This window comes from Squalius cephalus (assembly GCF_949319135.1).
Source record: "Squalius cephalus genome assembly, chromosome: 7".
Taxonomy (NCBI): domain Eukaryota; kingdom Metazoa; phylum Chordata; class Actinopteri; order Cypriniformes; family Leuciscidae; genus Squalius; species Squalius cephalus.
Genome location: NC_137128.1, coordinates 32065591 through 32090905, shown reverse-complemented (window position 1 = coordinate 32090905; position 25315 = coordinate 32065591). Strand labels below are relative to the sequence as shown.

Sequence of the window (25315 nt, the reverse complement as noted above, 5' to 3'; positions counted from 1 at the left end):
AAAGATATTATATTATGCTCAGTGGCTCTTATTCTTAAGCTAACAGCCATGCTTAAGCCTTTAAACTACTGTATGTTCCATGAAACATCTTCCTTATAATACAGTACATTCCTGCTAAGAGAGATGTTCTACTACAGACACCATACTCCGTAACGCGGGTAATTTATCTACTGGTAGGTGTCTTTCCAGCCATGCGTAAGCAGTAATACAGGCCAGATGTTTGACAAAATGAGGGACTTTCCTCCCCTCATGTACAAGGTGTTGCACCTTAACCAATTAGCTGGAGAAAAACAAAAAACATTGCATAAGATTGTGCTGAGACAGCACAGACAAGAAACTATGAAGTCGTCATAAAAAAGAATTGGAAAAAAAATCCAGGTCCAGGCACTCAGTAGGATGCAAAAGTTAAAAAGCCTTTATTATTTTAAAGGGCTAAAGCATTAAAACACCTACTAAAGCATAGGTGTTTTAATGCTTTAGCCCTTTAAAATAATAAAGGCTTTTTAACTTTTGCATCCTGAGTGCAAGGACCTGGATTTTTTTCCAGTTCTTTTTTATGAACATTTAACCCTTCCACGAGCACCAGAGGATACAGGGATACCAGCAGCGCTCCAGTCCCCCTTTGTCTAAACTATGAAGTGGTGTTGTAAAATTCAAGAGGTGAAGATTTGAAATTGCTGTTCTAGAAGTTTTAAGTTATTTGTACTGTGTAAATGAGTTTATGTAAAGCAAGAATGTTTGGGTGTTACATTTTATACAAGTATCTGTTCTTGTATTTTGAGTATCATTACACATACTTGTGACTGTTTGATATTTTTCAAATTCAGACAAATAGTCTGTCGTCTGATTTATTTATTTTGTCATATGAGCTTTGACAATTTCATCACAAACACTTGCACTACAATTCTTAATCTACAAGTCTTGAGTTTTGAAATAATTTTATTTCTATTGATTGATTGATTGTTAAATGTCCCCCTTCCACTCACCCATGTTTTTTTTTTATATATATATATATTGCCAGTTTTTTTCAGTCAGTTATGTTGTGCATGCAGAAAACTGGAAAATAAATATATTAATAATTTGATATGTCCAAAGTCACAGTCACAGAAGATCATGCGATTGGCATGAACTGCAACCTTTTTGACCTTTTTCAGAACAAATAAATTGTTATGCTAGCAAAAAAGATGTCATTCTGTAGTCTAATGTTATTTGTTTCAAAATTATAATGAAAATATTATTACAAGACTCATACGCTTGTAAACAGTTTGTTCATGGGTTAACAAGAGATTTCGAATTAGATTTATTCCCTATGAGTCAAAGCAATAGCCCTGACATATGCTGATCGCATTCATTCAGGTTGCAAATGCTAAAGATCAGTGTTATGACATTAGCACAATTAGATTACTCCATATTCATCTCTCAAATGTTCAACAAATATCATTTATCTCCTATGAATCCGTGAAGTAACGCTCAGCCAAACAAGTCTTGATGCAAAAGAGACACAAAGAAACAGAAAAGACAATCAGGAGGCATCGTCCAGACTGACTGTGGACGTCCGCCAGGTTTCTCTCCAGAGATTGTGCCCTCTGAGTGTTTTTTATATGTCAACGTCACAAGACAAATAGCGACAGGGAGTATCTGCCCCCTCAGCCCCAAAGATGAATCACCCTTGTTGTCCAGTTTGCCAGTCTCCAAATGCAGTCTGGGCCATGATCTCACTGGCAAACGCTGCCATGGATTGACCTTCTACTCAAGGTAATGATTACCCCCTTGAGCATGCGGCAGCTGGCAAGGTAATGCATTGTTGGCACGTAAAAGTGATGCTGCAAGAAGCAGAAGGAGATCAGGAGACTCGTGTACCCTAGAGTTTGACCATCTGTGGCCTATTGGTCGTCATTAAGGTTTCTAATTTGGGACGACTGGGGAATAAACCAAAACAGGGCTGAAAATGTCATTACCTGACTCCTAGTGAGGTGTCCTCCCATATTTACATATTTATACACCTTAATTGTCTTTGCCTCACTGCAGTGACATTGAAGCGGTGAAAACTGGACCAATATCTATTCCAGGTATCACATTTGATGAAAAGCCAGAGCCATTAATGTGATATTATAACCCTGTGCACTGAGACGGACCATTGCGCTTCAAATAGAAAGGAGTTAAGGTGTAGAATATTATTGTGACTGTTGTTTTGAAGGCCTGGTCATGTTAACGATCTCGTAATTAGAGCTTTGTTCAGACTGTCAGATGGTGGTGCCTGAAACTGCCACTCAACAGCTTTTTATTAGGGGTGTAACAATATAATGTGTCTCAATATATCGCAATATAAATGCAACAATATGTATCGTGGATAGTGACAATATGTATCATGGGTAGTTCACCCAAAATGAAAATGACTGTGTGAGAAAATAATTCAAGTTTACAGAGTTTTAGTGTCAGTACTACATTAAACTACATTAATGTAAACTACCCCAATGAATGGGGGAATATTTGTGGGTTCTTATAATGCCAAATGTCTTATGTTACCAGTAAAAAGTGGCCTACATTATTTTAAATATACCTGGTCAGTGACAGAGTGCAAGCATATCTAAAGCATAGTCTAAAATAACTCTGTATTTTCAACTTCAGAATCATGAATATTTTTATTCTGGTGTCACTATTGTCCTGTGCATTGGGTTATCAGCACCAAGTCCAAGCCTATTCATTTACACCCCCAATGTAATACCAAATTCAGCATTTTAATCAACAGTACATTTTTTGTTAACCTTTTACCATTTGTCTTGGAGTATCGCAAAAATATCAGTTCAGTATCATATGTATCGTATCGTGACATGGGGGTATCGTTTATTCCTTATAAATAAATATAGACTACCGTTCAAAACTTTGGGATTGTCACAAACGGTTGCACAAACATGAGGAAAAGAATCTATTTGCAGCAGTATCAATATATTTATTAAACAAAGCTCAAAATACTCAGAAACAGGAGCAGAACATCCGTAATATCACAACAAGAACTGACAAAGAACAGAAAGAAACACAAGGTTTATAGGAATAGTTCACCCAAAAATGAAAATTCTGTCATCATTTACTCACCCTCAAGTTGTTCCAAACCTGTATGAATTTCTTTCTTCTGCTGAACACAAAAGAAAGTTGATGAGCCCCATTGACTTTCATATTTTTTTATTCCATTCTATGGAAGTCAATGGGGCCCATCAACTGCAAAGTGTGTCACACTGCAATTCTGAGCATTGGATCTATCTGGTTTTGCCTGTGCCCCTTTGACCGTGTTTTATGTTTAAACATATAAGGCTTTACATGGCTTAGCACCGCAATACTTGTCTGGTTTACTAAACAGTTACACTCCAACACGTAGACTACGCTCTTCACAGTGTCACTTATTAACTGTTCCACAAACGCACCTAAAATCTATGGGTGACAGGGCCTTTTCTGTTTATGCTCCAAACCTTTGGAACTCTTTACCGCGTGAACTCAGGGAAGCACAGACTTTGGGTATTTTTAAAGTTCTTCTTAAAACTTATTTTTTTAAGCATGCATTTGATTGTTGATGCCTTTGTGGTTGGTGTATTGTAGTTTTTATTATTAATTTTTGCTGTTTATGTTATTATTAATTTCCGCTTTTTGGTGGATTGTGACTTTATGTTCAGCGCTTTGAGAAGCCACTTTTAAAGGCGCTTTATAAAATAAAGCTTATTATTATTATTATTATGTACTATGGTTTCCACAAAAATATTAAGCAGCACAACTGTTTTCAACATTCAGCACAAAATCAGCATATTGGAATAATTTCTGAAGGATGATGTGACACAGAAGACTGGAGTAATGATGCTGAAAATTCAGCTTTGCCATCCCACAGCAATAAATAAACTGTTCCTGTGGAATAAATCTAATCTATAAATGTTGATGTTGATGAGCACAGCCAAATATGCTGAAAGTGATCTATGATCAAGAGGAAAATTAAAGGCATTAACCCATCTTTCTTACTCTTAATACACTACCTTAGCTTACTTCAACACTTTTGTTTTACTTTGCTGTATTTTCTTTAGACTGATAACTTGTGCAGTTGCACAATAGTGACAAGGTTTATAAAGCAAACAGAAATGCAATGCTTCCGGCACAGAGAGAGACCTAGATTATTTTTATCAAGCCCAGGCAGGAGACAAATGATATGCAGAAAATGTTCCAGTTGGAAGCAGGGAAAAGCTCACTCAGTTGCGATGGATAAGAATAGTTGTCAACCATACATAATGTCAGCACTGGTTAAAATTATCTAGACTGGTAATTATGTAGTGTACGCCGCAAAGCATAACTGAGCCAAGCACCGAAATATCATTAATCTGACTGTAAAGGGGGAGAAAGGTTATAATGACCTTATGTTTCACAAGTGAGACTTAATTTATCATAATTTAAAAGTATATGCCTCAATCTAAATGTGTATGTGACACAAAGTAAACTTAATTCTTATCAATGTGATTTTATATCTCACAATGTTACTTTATGTAACAATATGACCTTATGTCTCACAATCTCAGTGTTTTTTTAATTTTTATTGTTTGTATTGATGTGTCCTGTCAAACGTATCAGTTTCTACCTCAAAACACCACAAATCTATGCTTTTTTAAGGAACAAATTTTTTTTTTTATTGTTTTACAACTAGTTTTTGAAGAAAAAAAAAACGTGGCAGTTACTGTGCCAGATAAATTATTATTTCTCAGAAAATATGAGAATCTTTTGTCAGAGATGGTCGTATTATTGGGAGAAACGAGGGTCCGTGGCTCTACCATTGGAAAAAGCGTAACGGCAAACTTGGATCATGTGTGCCTTGATAAACCAATCACATTACAGCATTGACGCCATTGAATTTTGATCAGAGTTGTGCGACAGTCAATCACTGTTTGCAGATACCATGAAAAATGAATGAGAAATCATACCTGTCACACAATTGTCTTTGACTTCTCTCATAAAACGTTTTTTTTTTTTTCTGTGAAAACTCTAAAAATAGATCAATCCAAATCGAATGTTTAAGAGCAAACATGTTGAAGAGTAGCCGATGGGCTGTCTATTCATTGAATGATAAGCTATTTCCACACAAAAGCAGTTTATTCAGAGTAGTGAAGCCTCTACTCCATTGATATCCATTTAAAAAAAAAAAATGTTTTGTCTCCTACACGGTGTACCGTACCGCAGCGTTAGGCTTTTTTTTTTTTTCGGCTAAGATTGCAGGGTTCCCTTCAAGTGGCTTTGAATATGTCCTTCCCTTTTTTTCCCAACTGCACTGACTTCAAACTGTTTCCACATCAGAATGAGATGTACGAGTTTTAGCATTTCCTTCAATATTCCCAAGATATCTGGCACTAACAGGGCACTAGGCTGACAAGAACTTACTTTTGGCTTTATTGTATGAAGAACAAGATACATCTCCCTTAAGAAACTGGAGACTTTGTCAGTATGAATTCAGTTTGCCAGGAGTCACAACAAATTTGTAGCAGACAAATTTGGCTAAAGCATTGGGAGAAAAGCATTTTCGCTTTCATTAGCCACCCTGTCCCTCCAGGGCTCACAGAGCCCGGTCTACCCTCCCTCCCCTCAAACACACTATCTCTCTCTCTCTCTCCTTCCTTGTCACATCGCTGCCTGCTGCCGGCTCAGCCAATCAGAGTGAAATGGGTGGAGCCTCTGGTCTCAGTTGGACAGAGCTTGTTGAAAAGAAAGAGATGCTTTCCTGAAAGACTTGGTGTAGGCTCTCCTCTGCGCGAAGCTCACCGTTTTGGGGCTTGGCAGTGAGTGATGACTACAGCACGAGCAGCTCAAGTCTAGCTTTAGCATTCTGGCACACACACACTGAAAAACACAGAAAGAGGGAGAGAGAGAGAGAGAGAGAGAGAGAGAGAGAGAGAGAGAGAGAGAGACAGTGGATGTCACAAAATCAACCGTGGCAGGTGCAGTTTTTCGACTTGGAAGAAGCAGGATAATGCTAATGAGTTTAAAGAAGAGATCAGCGTCATATGGATGTATCTGTCTGATTGTAATCTGATGTGATCCTACTTGTTTTGGAAGATCACACATTGTTCAAGAAGATCTGAACTGCACCTATCCTGCTTGGACAAAAATCGATTTGCTGGGACTTTGCATTCTGAAAGAACTGATGTCAAAGTTTGTGCATCTTGTTTTTAATCTTTAATCAAGAAAAAGGAAAGAAAAACAACTAACGGCTTATCAAACATTTTAATTGTACCCATAAAGAGCGCAATTAGGTAGCGCACTCAATACAATGCCTGGATTACCCTTTTGACTGCCTTGTGAACTCGTGTGAAATCACCGCGGAGGAGGTACGGTGGGGGGCTGAGCGGGTGGGAGCTGCATTCCTCCACTGGAATCCAACATCCTGACTGCCGATACAAGCCGATCGGATACAAACGCTATAGGGAAAGGAGTGAAACCACCCTTCACGGTCTGGGTGAGTACTCTGTCACAGTTCACTGGACACTCAATCTATACTGGTTTTAACCACTTCACTGAGCTCATCTTGTTGTGTTGGAATCATCTCCTGACTTAAATGTTACAGCGTTTGTGGGGTCTTATATCTGTTGGGTATCTGTGCACACTCCTACATCTGATTAAGGATAGCTGCAGTGTCAGTCAACTACGTCAGATTAACGTAAGCTGCAGGTAACTTAATTTTGGATCCCAAAAAAGGATACGGTTGGTTGCGATAATTTAGATGTAAACAGTGGTTCTATTTGACTAGGATTGACTTCATTTGGTTTTAATTATGGATTTCTAAATTCAGAGTATTTCGGAACGCATTAAATGTATAAGTGATAATGAGTTTATAATAAATATAGTAGTCTTTACTGGAGTAAGAGCCTTCTACAGGGCATTTGCCTCCATCTCATTAAAATGGATTTGATTTCATCCCACAATGCTTTCTCAAACTAAATCTAGAGCTCGCCCCAAGAGTTTCAAGCTCCTTGCACAACGACAATAACCCAGAGGGGCGCTCTCAAAACAAGCAAGAAGTCCTTAACTCCATTTCCAAACTTTCTCCTCACTCCGAAGCTTTTGAACATAATACAGAAAAAACACGAACAGCAGTGGAGAGCTAAAACAAAACAGCCCCACAGCTACAGTGACTCACGGGATGGCTTCCTCACAGTTTGGCTTGGACCTGTGCCTGGACACCACAAGAAACCCAGAGAAGGACTGCATTCCTTGATTTCTTAGACATGTGGTTCCTGTTTTTTTGGCTCTAGTCTGGGGGGTAAAAGACGGACTGCATTGTCTTACATTGTACATTAATCCTCTTTTCTCACTCTGACAGTGGCAGATCAGATGCACGCTGACTTTCCACTGTCGAAGGAGAATATTTAATGCCCCTTTCTTTCAAAATATAAAGCAGCTTGCTTTTTAATCTGTTGCAGAAATATTTAAGCTGTCCATGGATTCTCTCTATCTCTCTCTCTCTCTTCCTCTCAATCTTTCACTCTCCCTCGCTTTCTCACCGTCTTAACAGTAGGTTTCAATACAATTCATTTTGGAAAAGCCGATTCATGATGTGATTTTGTCGTGTCTACACAACAAACCCACCAGGCCATCTTTCTGTGGGAAGAATAGCATTTTAATCCACATTATTCAGCAGTGCCAGCAATCGTGACTTTGTATTTTGCGCTTACACCTACCCGATAGTCAACCATTGACTATTTCGTCATAGCAAGCAATCAGAAAACAATGGGCCACCTTCATTTAACAGAAAATAAACTCTTTGGAGACAAACATATAGGCTGACAGCGCTTATGCAGCACTTTTGATTCTTAACTTTGCCTACAGAGGGAGCAGTTCTCTTAGCAAGCACCCTACAACCTCAGACGAACAAAATCGTATTCAGAACGGCCAAAACATTGCAAAAAGAAAAGATGAACACTCGGTTATCAGTTTGCAATATTGATTTGTTATTTGAGAGGTCTATCCATTCTATCTAACATCCAAACATGATCAATTTCCACTGATACTGTCAAGGGAGATTTAATTTATGAAATGTGAGCAGAAGATGCTGAATATTTCTGCATCTGTGACGTGCAGGCCCAAGTTATTGGGATGCAAGTCCATAACGTTTCCCCAGTGAACATACTCTCCTGCTTACTAAGAAGCCCTCTGATGTTTTTGAAGTGTTAAAGTGAAAGAAGAACACAAAACTCCATTTCCAGTCCCGGAGGGGACGCTGATATGTGTGTGTGCATGTGGGCTGTCATTTTCTCTGTGAAGTTATAAAATAAATATCGATCTGCCCAAGCAATATTCACCGTCTCAGAGGATAATGTAAAGTGGATTCAAAATATACTGTGTATGTTCACTGAAATGGAAATATAAAAATATAACAGTAGTCTGAGGCTTTCTCACTAAGAAAAGACACTTCACAAAGTGCAAGATGAAATGTATATTGTAAAGAAAGGTACATTGTATATATATATTCATATATGAAGAACATTTTATTATATAAGGTTTACGGCAGACTGAAATGAAATCGACAAATGAAATCTCATAGTTTAGCTGTAAATCAACTTGATATTTTTCAGTATGTGCCAGCTTTATAATATACTCCTTGTGCTTTTAACAAATACATTTTTTGTAAATAAAACTAATTTTATCCAACTGCTGTATTAGAGAAAGCTAAAGGTCTTAGGTTGACTGCACACACGCACACACACACACACACACACACACACACACACAAAAGAGTGATGGGAAAATAGAGAACACTAAAGATTTATGTGAGCTGTACTGCAGTTAGCAGATAATCTTTGGGAAATATTTTGGCTTTAAAAAATGTAAAATTCATACAAGTGCATAATGAAAATGAATTCTGATGTTTGGTTATCTTGCTCATCACTTCTGTTGCCATCAACTCAGAAAGCGTAATTTGCTTGGCTCATTAGCATGCATAATTACATGCAAAATTGGAAATAACCAAGAAACACCCTAATAACTTTTATAGCCTGAGCTCCTTTGAACCTACTTGTGTGTGTCGTGTAGTGATTGCGAATGTCATTCAAAGTTCAGAATGCAGAACTGTGGGGTGGATGACATCGAGCTCATTTTCATGCAAAACTCAAATGAATCAATTGTAATGGGGGAAAAAAATTCGTGATATAAAAATGATAATATCTATCATAATGCCTAAAAGCAAGATGAGCGGATATGAGAAAACCATAAAAATGCATGAATAATTAAATATAAAAATATGATATATTCATAAAAAGATGAGGCAGATAGACATATACATATAGTGTTGTCTATAACTTTTATACTGCGTTCACCATAACTAAAAGTTGGCTTCAGGCCTTCAGTAAAGTCTAATTAGTGTCCAGGATGAGTAAATGAAGTCTTTCATGTTGGTTATCATATGGTGTATTAAGTCACTCATTAGATAAGCTTCAGTAGTTTTCAAATCTAATTTCCAAGAGGATCCCAGGTCTACTCCTTTAATGGAAGGGACATTTAATTTAAATGAATTGGGTAATTCCCCTGCCCAGACCAAACTAAAGGCACTATGATAAAAGAGCATACAGATAAGAAGCTGGGCTGCTTTGATATATGGATATGGAATATGGATTCTGATTCGCCTCCTTTAGATGAATAACTCACAGTTATGGTAGAAATTTGAAATTGACAGTTGTGGTAGTATTTTTTTTGTTGTTTTTGTTTTTATTTTGTTTTTGTGGACAGATGTGGGCTGATTCTTATCTTGTCATTATTTTTATTTTTATTTCCTTTATTAAAGTCATTTTAACTTTAGTTTATTTGTGCTATAAATTATTATTATCATTATTATTAATAATACATTACAAACAAATACAACAAGTCATATAGTTGCAGCAATAACATTAATTGTGTGCACAAAAAAAAGGACTAATCTAAATTGTCATAACGGGTTTGCATTACCAAAAATGTGAACATTGCAGTTCTTATTAGATTTCATCCTGTTTGGATCTGTAGCGATTCACTACCTGTTAAGACATCCACAGCATATCCAGTTATGTGGTATGCACAGCCACATTCCCAAGTAAATAGTGAATTTCACCATGACATGAGGCATCAAAATGGGAATACTCCCCGCCAGCTGGTCAAGGGGCCAAGGGGAAAATGATTTTATTTGACAAAGATTTAAAGATCAAAGGCAATGACTAACCAGGAAGCACCAATCTCCTACTGCAAATGATCACAGAAGGAGTCTCGACCAATCAGCCCTAGCAGCAGGACCACTTCTCTAAGTTTTAATTGGTTGCTGTGTACCGGCCGGCCTTCACAGACATCAAGCTGGACGACATTACATGTGGCGACAGGGTCAGCTATCGCGCTGCCTTTGCTGTTCTCCCTGCAAAGAAACTCTGTGGTAGAGAGTAATGTCATAACTATTCATAACCTAATTTTTCAACACGGAAGTAAGCCATTTCCTGTGAATGTGCAAGACTTCCGATTAATTCGTTGCTATAGGTAAATAACTAAGAATAACAAAGAGATGAAAACACTAAAACTTTTTTGCGCTATGATAAACAACGATTTACAAAATCTAGCAGCATAACATTCAGTTTTTGTACAGGTAAAAAGTGTGCAGTTTTTGTACCACTTCGGCTGACACCAGAAGCCTTACAACTACATATTACATTAAATAAAGGCCTTGCCGGCTCGTGCATTAAAAATAAGGTGGATAAAAAAAGGCTGGACACCTTTTTGCTGTTGTGTGACTCAGCAAATTTGACCCATGTGAAGCATAAATTCACTTCAACAAAACAATAATAAAATAAAACAGAAAAAAACACACAGAAAACAAACAAAAAAATACTGATCATAATGCCTAAAATGAAGGTGAGAGGACCATTCTACATGGGACCATACAGAAATAAATAATTACACACACACACACACACACACACACACACACACACACACACACACACACACACACACACACACACACACAAAAACAATCAACAAGATGAGTCTTAGCTACTGTGTTGTGTCTGGTATTTGAAACAGAACAATTATACTGCATTTGCTATAATTTGCTTTTCTTAAAACTAACTGGATATAAAACATGAATGATGTCATCTAAAAGGTGGGACTCTAGCGACTGACTTACGGAAACAAGAGTGTAAACGAACAATGGTTGTACTAGCCAAATGCTAATTCCAGTGTTTGCCAGCATTTATCTTTTTTCACTCGTGGTGTCAAACATCATAAAAGGCAGGAATTTTGTTGCTATAGCTCCACGAACCTTTCCTCCATTGCATAATTCCACCTAGCAGCACCAATATAATCGTCTCTCTGTCATTTCGTCATGTTTAAAAGCTGTTTTAGAAAGAGCTTCTGTGCTCATGACACGGCGTCAGTTGTCGTCCACTGTGACACACTATACAAAATAAAACAATCAATTATTGCGCCCATCGTCACTTCCGAATGACCACGGCACCACGTCAAAAGGGATTGCGCCAAAATCAGGCTGATATCGTGTAGTCTGAACCTGGCATAAGGTTACACTCTGACTTCGGCCAATCATTGTTTAGAATTAGTGGGAGGCACCTGGACACGCACCTGCCTTCCTGTCAAATGTGACCAATTCATTTGACACCACAACATCAGCAGCACTGCAAACTCGCAACCATTCATTACAGCTGAGCGTGGAAACCAGAGAACCTGTCTGGCTTAACTCTGCGAGTGGAAGACGAGAGCAGAAGAGACAGAAGAACCATTGTGTTACACACCACAAGCCTGTCATTGTCTGTACCTCAATCCCCTGGTCTCTAGGAGGCAAGATGGATGGTTACGGTTATGGCCAACTCTCCTGGCATTTCATTCAGGGCCCCCTGACCTTTCCTTGCAGCAATGTGATGCACATAACCCATCGATCAACTCCTGACCAATGTCTCTCCGAGGACAAGTGCTGTACCAGTGTGCTATTTATGTTCAATCAAATCTGCAATATGGGGATCAATGTTAGATTCATGGCCAACCTTGGTTACGACAAATCCTCCAAGCTGTGTAAATATATGTGCTTTGAAATATAACGTTTAGTGGAGATTGATGCTTGAAGATTAGTAGACTTTGTAGAGATTGATCACCTCAGATAGACAATTTGTAATTCACACAGTGACTCATTAGTGACCGACATACAGTTCATTACTGGCTTTACTTTGAGTTGTTTACTGCACCATTTCACAAATTCTTCAAGAATCAAACAGAAGAACAGAAAAACTCGTTTAGCTTTGTCCTCTGCCCCCCTTTGAGTGTTTTTTTATCTCTTGTAGACTGAACACAGACTAGCTACCTTGTTGCTGATTGGACGCATAGGCTAAATTTCCCATTTTGTTTTGTGATTTTATATTTGAAAAGGGTAGACATGACAGCTACATTATAGTCCATTGTGTTCAATTTCTGTTAAATAACAAAGAGGAGAAGATGAAATGTCACGTTATGCATATTTGGTACAACACATTTTACTTTGCCTCATTTATATTCATAGTTGGCAAACATTGATGAATTACCTTTTAATTAATATGTGTATGAACATGATTGTAAAGGAAATATATATATATATATATATATATATATATATATATATATATATATATATATATATTTATTATATATATATATATATATATATATATCAAGTTTTATTTCACACCGGTATTAAGATCTTAATGCAACATTATTTAGTTACTTGAATATAAACCCTCCTGTGTTTTGCCCAAGTGATTTTTTTGCAAAAGCAAAATAAAATAAAATAAATACTAGCACATTGCACTTTTAGCATGACTAAAATGCAGCACCAGAAATTATCCATCCATATCTACATTTGGTCAATCTAATTTAGTCACACCTTTAAAAATTCGCACAAAAATTTGCACACCTTGCAAAAGGCACCTTTAAAAATTCTGTCATTATCTACTCAAAACTCTTTTCTTTCAACCTTTTTAAAAAAAAAAAAAAAAAAAAAAAAAAAAGAAGCTCTTTTGAATACAATGAATGTGCACATTGATCACTGACTGCCAACTGCAGTAGTGATTTTGCTTGCTTTATACATATTATAAACAATATATACGCACACACACTGGTCATTTAATAAATGCTGCAATTGTTGAACCCCTATCCTTTCTACATGCATATTTAATTTAATCTGACACTACACGCTGTGCTGTAATCAATGAAGGTAATCCTTATTGACATCGAATTGAGTTTAGCACTGCTGTGCACCTCTACAATGACCTTTTGAAGGACTGAATGACTCTAAGATGTTTCTTGTCACTGAGTTGGGAAAAAATATGAGAGACGGCATACAGTATTTGTACCTTCCATGATAACCACTTTCCATTTTCTTCCTTTACTTCACGGCTGTCTCTGACCTCATTTATTCTTGGTGCAAACGTCTGAGTTCACTTTGTGCTTTTGAGATGGTCATCAGAATTTCCCTCTTAGTCTCAGCACTTATTATCTAACCAATGAGATTAGCAGCAGGCAGGTATTAAAATCTTTTACTGATTAATAGTCCTGACATCTGCCATCCCTCTTTCTATTAAATTCTGTAACTGTTGTTGACACCTCAGCCTCCACTTGGCCACATTTGAAATCTGTATGAGGGCCCAACTATTAGAAGATCTGTATCTGCACACTATCCAATTGCCTAGTTCCAGCTCTTCCATACGAGTGTTTTCAATGATAAGCGTTACGTTCTTCTAAAAAAAGTATTTTGTCATAATAGAATCGCATACTGACAAAACACATACTTTTTAAAATACTCACAAAGGATGCATTAAAATGATCAAAAGTGACAGTAAATACTTTTACATGGTTACAAAATGTATATTTCAAATAATCAAGCTTAATCAAGATTTCCACAAAAAAAATAGAGCAACTGTTTTTAACATTCTTGTTTCTGCATATTAGAATAATTTCTGAAGGATCATGTGTCACTGAAGACTGGAGTAATGATTCTGAAAACACAGCTTTACCATCAAAGGAATAAATATTGTTTTAAAATATATTAAAATGGAAAACAGTTATTTTAAATAATAATAATATTAATTCATATAAATATTATTTAATAATATTTCACAATATTACTGTTTTTACTGTATTTTTGATCAAATAAATGCAGCTGCGGTGAACATAAGAGACTTCTTTCAAAAACGTCCGTGTTTATCCGTGTACATGTCTAGGACTGCCAATGATAACAAGAGACAGAGACGAGAGAAATAGACCTCACAGACAGAAGAAAAAAAGTGTCTGAGCAATTTGATTTTTAACATATAAGACTCCTGTCTTTACCCATATCTCATGCAGACAGTCATAGAGTAGTGGCCTATGTGAGAATTGACTCATCTTACAGAAGCCTGCATTTTTCTTTTCTTTTTTTCATGTTTTATTTCATCTGTGGGGTTCAAAAGAATGTATGCTGTCTTCATGTCTCCGCCATTCTGCCAGTGCAGCGTTCGGGCAAATGACTCACAGTACCTCTCCCACAATGCCTACAGGCGTAAATCAGCCTCAGTAGGATTAAGCTGAATGTGAGCAAGATTAAATGGCTCTTGCAACTGTCTTCCCATACATCTTATTGGAATTCACATGGCTCTCTGCATGGTCCAGACTCGACTCTGCTTTCACAGTCCAGTAGTTTTGCTAAAGGCTGCTGGCCGACTCTCTTATGGATGTGGTATATGGGGGATAGCTCAGAATAAAGATCTAAAGTACAGTATATATACACATGACCACACAAAAGTTTGGACACAATTGAGTTTTGCATGATATTACAAAGCCAAAAAAATTAGCTTTGTAGACAAATAAAGATGTGCCTTAAGATGAATGTCTTTACAAAACTAGCATTTTTTTATTAAAACAATTACATAAAAAAAAACAATAACATTTTAAATGAATAAGTGGGCAGGAAGTTAGAAGCAGCTAAAATATAATAGCTTTGATTTGTTTAATGATTTTTTTTACTATCATTTTAAAATGTAGAAAAAGAGTTGTGAGTTTCATACAGTGATTTAGATTTAGATATTTTATATGTATTTATTTATTTATGAATCATTATTTATCATTATCTATAAATAATGTTAGTTTTTTATTCTATACTTTACATACACAATTTACTGTTTGGAGATTTTTAATATTTTTGAAAGAATTCTTCTTGCTCACTGCATTAATTTGATCAAAAACACTAAAAACAGTAATATTGTGAAATAGTATTAGAATTAAAAAAAAAAAAGTTTCTAAATACATTTTTCCAAAATTCTTTCTTTTTTTTTTTTTTTCTTCAGGTAAATGAAATCAGACTTTATCTCCCTACTTACAATAATAGTGCATTTATTCCAAAGACTGCTCAGAACATTAAAAGATGTAGGCTACTCAGTATCTGCATGCAGTGGAGTTGAATGACAACACAGTACGCAACTTTAAAGACAGTCTTTGGAAAGGTCATGGCATTATGTGAAATAAGCTAAGAGAAAGGTCAGAGATTTTCTTTCAGATCATACTGAGAATACTTATGACGTAGCTTTTTAAAAATATTTCTCTGTGTGAGTGTGAAAGAGAGCATGACGGAGAGAAGCCAAAACAGTGATTGCTATGAACAAAGTATGCTAATGAGAGGAGAGGAGAGTTCAAGTGGGTCAATGCAAATGTGCTCTCAGACATTTCGGCGCTGACGGGTTCAGTATACCACATGCATGTTGAGATAAAAAGTACCAGGAGGAATGTTAGAGAAAACTGTGATGTTGAGACAAAAGGTTATAGAACTGGGAAGATTGTATAACACTGAACCTACCGACTCTGAGCAAAAAATATTCAATCTCTATAAACCCGCTCTCATCGCTGTAACCTCTCTCTCTCTCATGCAAATGGACACTCCATCAGCTGTTTCCTATGAGATGCAGGTTCATGAGCGGCAAGCAGGGCAAGCCCTCTAGTACTCAATTCTGTCTGAAATGGAAATCATCTTGTGAAAAAAAATATACCAGCTGCATCAAATACAGCAGAAATTGCTTAGCAGGTTGTTATCTTTATTTTCTCCACAGACACTGCATGGTAGCACAAACACTCCACTGAGATTTTTCGTTTACCTGATTTAAAGCAATACCTCCCATTACAACCAGCCTTATGGTGCATAAATATAGCCTGCTCGCTCTTCGTATGCTACGGTATAGCTGCCTTGTCCCATAAGCCCAATTGCCAATTGTGTATTAGCTGTCAGTAGGTTGAATACAGGCTGAGGTGGGGCGGAATGATGCAGAGGGCCAATATTGAGGTATGGACTTCTCTGTTGCTCCAGGGCACACTGTCAGCAGCATTATTCTTCCCCTTCCCCTTGTGCACTTTAGTCGATTCCCTCACCCTGACTGCTGAACATGCTCTTCCTCCACATAATTAAAGACCCTAACTTCAATCCACCATTTACCAGGTATAAATAAGTCTCCTACAGCAATTTGCTAAACAAGGCTGTGTAGCTATTTGCATCCTTGTCCGATTGGCCATCGTTGCATTTCTGTGAATGATTTTAAACAGACTTAATTTCTAGATGTTGGGTCTAGATGCATTTACTTTCCTTTCATTATTTAGCAAACTATCTGATACCATTACTGTGCTATGGTACGGACACAATAAGTTGGATCATTAGAAAAAAGAGAGACACTCATGTAGGGGGTCTGGATTTCAGTTGTGTTCAGTTGTGCTCATCCAGTCAGCATCTGCTAGCCTTGGCTTAGCTCACACTTTGGCATGCCGTCTGTCAGAACTATACAAGACCCCCATGGCACACTGGGCAGAGATGATGAAATGTGTGTCTGAGAGGCAGTCGGTCCACCAAGTGTGAACTGAAATGCAATAAAGAGGGTGTCAGTAGAGTTTCTGAGTGTTCTCTCAAAACAAACAAGATCAGGTTTATGCAAATAAATAAATAGCCTACATTTTACAATATTAGTAGATTCACCAGTTCTTTCAGTTTTTTTAACAACATAAAACAGCATGAAATAAACACATTTTTTCCTGCTTGCTAAAAAATTCTAATATAGGGACATGGAATTTGCAGCTCAGGTGTTAAAAAAAATGCATTCGGAACTAATGAACAGTTCAAGTTTTATCAGAATTATCACATATACGGCCTGAGTCTGAATTCCCAAATCACTGAAATCATTGGCTCCACAAACCAGAATAACAGAGCTCACATTATATTACTACAACAAGACCATTACAGGCATAATGCATTATACAATAATGGTAGCAGTACTTCATACTGCAAGTCAGGAACTGTTTTAGTCAGTTAGGCTGTGTCAGCAGGGTTGAAACTGGTCCCTAATGGCTTGCCTATATTAAGGTAAATGCCCACCTCAACTATGTGCCAAAATCAACTACCATGGGCCCTTGGCACCACATCACTCTGGATTGTTCCAGATGGAAAGTCTTTCCAATGTTTTCTTCTTTTCACAACAGAATGTCTAGTTTGATTGTTTCCCTTAGCAACTTGACATTTCATCCATATTAGCTTTGTGAAGCATTCAGTCTTGAAATCCCAAAGAGAATAGAATTATATTTTCACAAATGCAGTGACAAGTAAACACCACAACACTGTTTTCTTTCTTATTTCTCCTGCTTTGAAATATGAATGAAATACATATACAATCAAATTTCATTACCCAGACGAAATATGTAACCTTAAAATGAAAGAGAAAGCAAGTGAATGAGATGAAAATGAGTTTATATACAAGTATGAATCTTACACGTAACTATCTAATTCCCACCTTTAGTATGATCCATAAAGCATCCACCTCCATTGCGCTCTGTCTTGCATAACCAAAATAAAGTCAAAAACTGTGGATTTAGCTGCTTCATGGTACAGATATGGCTAAATTTCCCTTTGCTCTTTTTTAAGTTTTCACTTTTAAAGCTGTTATCAAGGGTTTCCCATGGGGGCAGAGGGTAAAGTGGCTTATGATGTATGGAGGCATGAAAGCCAGCAGCCAATATGCAAAATGGGCTGGATGTCATTATCTTTTGAGGACTAGTGATGTGAGAACTGCCAGTACGAGCTGGGAAATGGTCCATCATTCAGCCGAGTGCTCTTCCACCCCCTCAAACATCATTGTATGCCGGTTTCGCCTTTGCATGCAGGGACCTCTTCGCTGTTTCTGCTAGCCGAGCAAACAGAGAGTATAGAAACAACGCTCTGATGGGACTAGCGCCTGTCTGGAGAACTAAACATTGGGGAGGATGCATGGAAAATAACACCTACTGATTGGTGGGTGTAATAGAGTGTTAGCTGATCAACAAACTGGGGGAGAAAAAACTAAAAGACAACACTCTAAACACAACTACAAAGACACATTTACATACACACTTATTACTCAAAATGTAAAATTCTGTTATTACTTTCACCCACATGTTGTTCCAATCCCATATGCTGTAATTGTTGCTCTGTGGAATACTAAAAGAGAATATTAACTCAGTTTTGTTCCTTACAACAACAGTGCTCACATCTGTCAAGCACCAAAAAGAACAAAAAACGTAGTTGTCCCATAAGACTCTTGTGATTCAGTAATAGAGATTTCAGACCGTTCATCACACAAACAATCATATGAATTCAGAAGACTTGGAGTATAACACACAAGTAGCATGCACTACTTTAATAGTACTGTTGTGCTTTTTTCTGTCTTTTTGGAGCTTGACATGTCACTAACTAATGCTGCATGGAAAACCACTGCAATTCATATTTTAAAGTGCCCCTATTATGCTTTGGATTTTGCCATTCATGTAGTGTGTAAAATAGCTGTTTGTGAATGTAAAAAATCTGCAAAGTCTGAAGTTCAAAGTGCATGATAAATAGAGTTATTGTCTCCCAAAAGAACGTACCGATTCAGAGCTGACTAAACAAGTCGTCAGTAATTACATGACTTCCTGCACGAACCTACATAGGTTTGTAACAAATTTGCATAATGCCAGCCTAAGGGCTTCATTGGCTGCCCATGAACGGCATGTAATTTGACCCGCCCTCAAATGCTGTAGTTGTAGCTGGGGCCTGGAAGAGTTTGGTTCGTGTTGTCGACATGTCGAGAAGATACTGTTTTCTGCGCTGCAAAAACAAATCCATGGTCTAGTCACTTCCAAAGAATGAGGACTTTGGTTCAATTTGATACGGTAAAACCAACGCCAACGTTATTGTTTGTATCACTATATATACAAGCCTTAAGCCTTAAGGATGCCTCAGGAGCTGAAATTCAGATATGGTAATGGATGTTTTATTTCCGACACACACACTGTGGCCATCTGACCAATTAGAACAGAATAGGCTCTTGGAAAGGAGGGGTTTATAGAGACCAAATCCTTTACTGAACTTAGGGCTGGGCACAGTGTGAGCTGCTGCAGTGAAAGTACATACTGTAGTACAATTTGTCCTAAACATGTTATACTAAGGGCTTCAAAATAACAGGTAAGATATAGTTAAAAAGTTTAAAGCAGCTTGCCCTGTCAGATGCTCAGACAGATACTGTTGCTGACTGACAGATAAATAGTTGCGCTGTGTAATGCGTTTGAGATGTGGTGCTTTCTCATGCTTAACTTACATTTCACAGGTATATTATCCATCTGTAAATGTTAGAAAATCAAACAAATGTCCATTTCACTGTCACGAGAGGACGAGCCTTCTGCAAGTGAATCTCCGCTAAAATTCAAGCTTCATGAATGAGCGCCACCACGCGCATGTGCGCCAAACAGACGGAGCACAATAGAATAGTAGCACAATAATTCTGGAACATAAATATACATATTGCTGAAATATTTGTTGTTGGAGACAATAAATGTGCCATATGTGGAATTTTAAACCTACAAGCATATTTTTATGAAAGTGACCATTATAATGGGGTAATCAAATGCAGGCTAATATAATCAGTTTGTGCTTTTGTTTTTGTTTTTGTTTTTATTTTTAGTTTAGCCTTTAAGCATTATTTTTGTTTTTAGATTGTAATGTTACAATGTTAAAATGTAATGTGATTTTAACTACCTTTTTGCACATAATATATCATAGCCTACATTACATTCACTATATTTGTTTCCATATCCTTCAATATCAACATTGTTTGTAGGATATCATTGGGCAGGATGTAAAATATATATTTTTTAAATAAATACAGATTTTCTTTATCCAAATAGAAAAACGTAGAAAGTACTGAGATATATTGTATATTGCCATTTAACCAAAAAATACAGAGATATGATTTTTTTGGCCATATCGCCCAGCCCTAATTGAACCGTTTCAGACACAGTGAGAAATCAGGTGATGCTGCAATGTATATTGTGAGAAAAATAAAGTATTTTTGACCTTGGATGCATGTAAACCTATTGTAGGAAACTTTAAAATAGTGTAATAGGGTCACTTTAAGGAAAACAAAACAACAGCATATATGGCTTTTAAATGACATGAGGAAGAATAAATGATTATCTTTTTGGGTGAACGATCTCTTCAAGGCCATTTTGGACTGATGAAAGCTTTTGGGGTTTTCAGACACAATGGAACGGTCTTGGCATGAGGAGCTGTCTGTGGATCCTGTGGACTAAGCAGCACACTGGCTGCAGTCCCTCTGGAGCGATGCACTATAACAATGCACGTGTATTGATCCAACATCGTAATATTGCAGTTGAAAGGTTTCCAGATTTATCAGTTAGAAAGCATCCTGGACACATACATGGATACAGAAAAGGTGCAAACACCAAACAACCATACACACTGCATGCACACACCCAATACAACATGGGCTGTGCATAAAGCCTATTACTTTGATTGTTCATATTCAATTGTTTAAAATATTATTCTGGGTTCAATAAAAGCTACAAGCTCAATCAGCACAGCAGCACTTGTGGCATGATGCTGATTACCACAAAAAAGTGAGGCACTTACAATGGAAGTGAATGGGGCCAATCCAATACCCACTGTTTCAATAGTATAAACACATGACATAATATAAAACATTATGCTTGTTAACATGATTTAAGTTTGATCAAATCTCTTACTAATAGGGCTGTACTGTCCTAGTCGATTAGTCGATTAGTTGGTCGATACGTTCTGGTTCGACCAAAATTCTGATTGGTCGATTTTCTGCCGCGTTTATTTCATCAGTTTTGCCGCGCTGAGGCGCGCTCATTTCATCAGGTGGAAAGCACTAACTGCTAATGGGGGTGTTTTCAGAGTACCCTTGTTTCACTGTAACAGTCTGTCTTCAAAACACCCCCCTTGTTTTCACCTTTTTTGGATTAGTTCAACCCAAGAGAGAGCGTCGAGCGTAGAAGGTTTGATGCTGAATATTATTTATTTAATTGTGAGAGCGTTTAATAGTCAGTCCTCTTCTAACATGTCAACAACAAAGAAATCGACAGTGTGCCAGCATTTTGTTAAAATTGATAACAGGAAAAAGGTCGAATGCAAAGTTTGCAAGCAACAGTTTTCCACAGCTTGACGACAAACATGACATATCATCTAAAAGTGGTAAGCTCACTTGTCTGCGTTAGCTTGCCCTGTCTGTTTTGAGTAACTTAGGCTATATGAACATATCAGAATTTGCATATTTCAATGTTTTAGTGTGATAACCTAACTTTTTTATTTTTTATTTGGAGCCTAATGCGCAATTGCGCTGTGCTGTTGGTTGTGTTAGTTTTGAGCCTAGGATGCTTTATTTTTCAGTTATGCACTTTATTTCGTTTCTGCTCTTGATCTGGTTTGTTTAATAAATATTTTTTTTTTATTAAAGTGGACGTGCCTTTTGTGTTTATTAAGAGTAAAAGCTTTAAGTTAATAGTCTATTCGTGTCTCAGCTGCGAAGCTGAGCTCATGTTCAGCCTCGCTCGGTGCGAGGACATGCACGGTGAAATGATAGTGTCTGACAGTTATAACTTATTATTATAACATATGACAAAAATAATTGTCTAAATTATGTTGCATATTCCTCAACAGTTCTTGTGATGATATCACTAGTTGACAACATACTATTTTCGGAAATCATAAGCTATGATATTGCGCAGGTGCACGTGATGCAGCGCTGTCAGAGCTGACAGACTCGAGTGTCAGACTCATTTCAGTGCAAAATAATTAGGTCAAAAACGATTTAATATACTGCAAATAGCCTACTAGTTGTTTATGTTTATTTATAATTCATTTAGGCGGACAACAAGGCTACCAAGTACTGCGCACAGTGCGCATCTAATTAATTTAACGTTTTTTTTTCTAACATCATTTTTAGTCGATTTTAGTCGATTTTTAGTCGAAAATTTCAGGACTTCAGTCGACCAAGATTTTCTTTGGTTGAGTACAGCCCTACTTACTAACAATTTCTGTGTAAATGTATATCCTTTGTTGCCATAACAACATAATACCTTAAACAATAAAATGATTACCATTATGCCACAAATACTGTTGATTAACCTTATTGAACCTATAATATAATTTTAATGCTCACGATAACAACCAAAAGAGAGAAACCTGAAGCCCTAATTTGTTACCCATTACATACCATGCCTACATTTCCAAATTAATGGATTTCTGCTGATCTACAACGCATTCCCCTTTTCTGATCTACAGCCACCAATATCTGTCACGTATTGAAATCTGTGTTAGCAGCTAAAGTGCATTTCCATGATGCATGCTTCACAGCTCCTTCGGTCATTAATGTTCATTGACCCTGATGGAACGACCCACACGCAACAGTGCAACAGAAAAAAGCATTTATCCATAAACCCTCTGAAAGCCAAAAGTGCTACGCCCTCCACTCATTACAGAGCGAGAAGCCAAATAACCACTTTATTCCACTGGTCACCGTAACGATTTTTCAATGCCAGCACAATTGTTGTTTTATGTTCCAGGATAGCTAGCCAAATGCATTCACATGGTCTACTAGAAAAAAACCACACAAATGTAGAATAAATCCGCCCTTCCAGCTTGGCAAATATATTCACCCATGCTATAACAGCCTCATGCATTCTACAAATTAACTGACGATATCTGAGAAGCGAAGTACTGTTGATAAACCTCTCTGTGACGCGATCACCGTTAACCCCAGCATGCCTGCGAGGGAGATGGAAGTACACCATGACCTAGCACTCATAAATATCAGCCACAAACTCCAGAGGAATTAGATTTCTGATGCCAGTTTTTCCCTATGGGTGTATGGGTATTTCACTGGAAAGGATGAGTGGAGAGTGGATGTTGCGCTTACAGTGATCAAAACTGACCCGTTTAAACTATCTGATCCATCTAAGCTTGTCAATCATCTCCTCTGACTTTCATACTTTTGACTTACGCAGTGTGCCTACAGTGCACCCCATACTTGGTTGTGTGAAAAATGAGATCTGTGGTGATAGAACTTATGATGACAGTGGCTTTAGGCTGCTTCCGATGGAAACGTACTGCAGAACTGACACAGAAAAGAGTTCAGGGCGACTTACTTAATACATAATACGGACGGTGTGAAACTGCCAAATTTCATATTCCCACAGCATTGCCAATGATGGTTTGCTCGATAGAAGTATTTCACCCTGCAGCTGCTGTGCCAACAAATGATCTCACAATTGCATTCGGTGATTTACTCCGAGCTGTATTTTGGCAAACTGACTCCTTGGTCTCAGACGGAACAGCTAAAGTCCAGCCACTGACCTTCTGAAGCATATTGACACAGAAATGGGAAGCGTTGGCTAAAATCGCCAGCTACAGTCTGAGCGACTAAATGAAAAACACTTAACTACCACTTAACTAGATCAGAGATTTTTAAACTGGTATGTATCCAATAAATCTAACATTACTATTAATAGTAGGTGTGAAAAAACTGTGAACTTAATACAAAGTTAAATAAATAATTTGGCTTGGCTTTAGTACAGTGCAATATAAAAAGTTATTTAATTTTAGAAATAACATGGTTTATAAAATAATCTAAAATCATATAATTATTTATATAGTATAATATGTATTAATATTTCGATTTAGGTTTTTATATTTTCAATTTTTAATTTAAGTATTAGTACTATTTTATTTCAATTAACAAAAATGATTTTTATTGTTTAAATTTTAGTTAAAAATAACATCACTGAACATAATAGCCTACTTAACATTTTCTCTAAATACTATAAATGTGTCTTTATAGAGTGGTGCAGGGATAACGTCAAAACCCGGAGGACTAATTCGCCACTGGTTCCCTCGAGATTTTGCTATGGGGTTTTTGTTTTTCAGCTTATGAGTGAAATAAGGTCTATGGTAAACATAACTTGACGATACTTGGACGTTTTGCTCTACAATGTAAATTGCATACAATCACACCCCAGAAGTTCTTAGATATTTATTAGAAACATATGTCTTTTAACCCCTTAGCTGTCACCCCCCTTTTTGAGAATGGACATTAAAATGCACTATTCAAGCTTAAATGGTTGTAATTCAAGAATGCTTTGGAGTATAGACCTAAGTTTGGTCTTGTTTTAAAGGTAAAAAATAGCAGTTCCCTTTCGTCAGCAGGGAACTCCGACGCCTCGTCGGGGGAGTTCCCCTGACGAATTGGGATCACGCCAGGGATCCAACCACCTTCGAGAGAGTTAACAACGAGCCAATGAAAGAGAAACTGAATTGGCATGCAAAATTTGCATTCCGCATCCCGCCTACCAGCGCGGGTATAAAAGGCGGAAGTAAACATTGCATCATTGCTTATCGCCTCGGAGCCGAACAGATTGCTTTGTGCTGCTGTTTTCCGCCTGAGAAGTGAAGTTTTTTCAACGAGTCTCTTCAGGAAGAGTCCTCTCTGGTGCCGGTGTGACAGCCTCGTCAGTGATCGCCGCTTCTGCCAGCTGTGAAAAAAAAGCCGTTTTCACGGCTGGTATTTGAGTGCCCACACGGGCTTGCAGTTTCCCCGTGTGTGGCCGCGGTGGGTCCCTGAGTGCTTCGGCACTGAAAGAGAGGTTCTCTCTCTTTCCTAAAAGAGTTTTGGGCGACCTGCTTCTTTGTCTACGTGACAAAGATGTCATCTCGCCCGTGTGTTTCTGGATGCGGTAGACTTCTGTCTCAGGGTGATGGTCACAGACACTGCGTCTCGTGCTTGGGCTTAGCGCACGCAGAGGCAGCGTTTGTGAACGAGTCATGTTCTCATTGTGGGAACATGACTCTGGCGACGCTCCGCTCGAGACTTCGAATCCTTCAGCAGAAAATTGCTGAGGGTGTCCCTTCAGTCTACACCCGATCTAGTTCGTCGGCTGGTTCAGTTCAGCAGGCGACTACTTCGGCTGTGGC

The 25315-nt window shown here is 37.6% G+C and overlaps 1 protein-coding gene across 1 annotated transcript in view; it reads left to right on the top strand.

The window, feature by feature from the left end:
- Positions 1–5725: 5725 nt before the first annotated feature.
- Positions 5726–25315, top strand: part of brinp2 (bone morphogenetic protein/retinoic acid inducible neural-specific 2) — a 105769-nt gene continuing 86179 nt past the window's right edge. The window contains exon 1 of the mRNA XM_079877713.1: positions 5726–6475. The gene's annotated coding sequence lies outside the window, so the exon portion shown is untranslated. The remainder of the gene's footprint in view (positions 6476–25315) is intronic.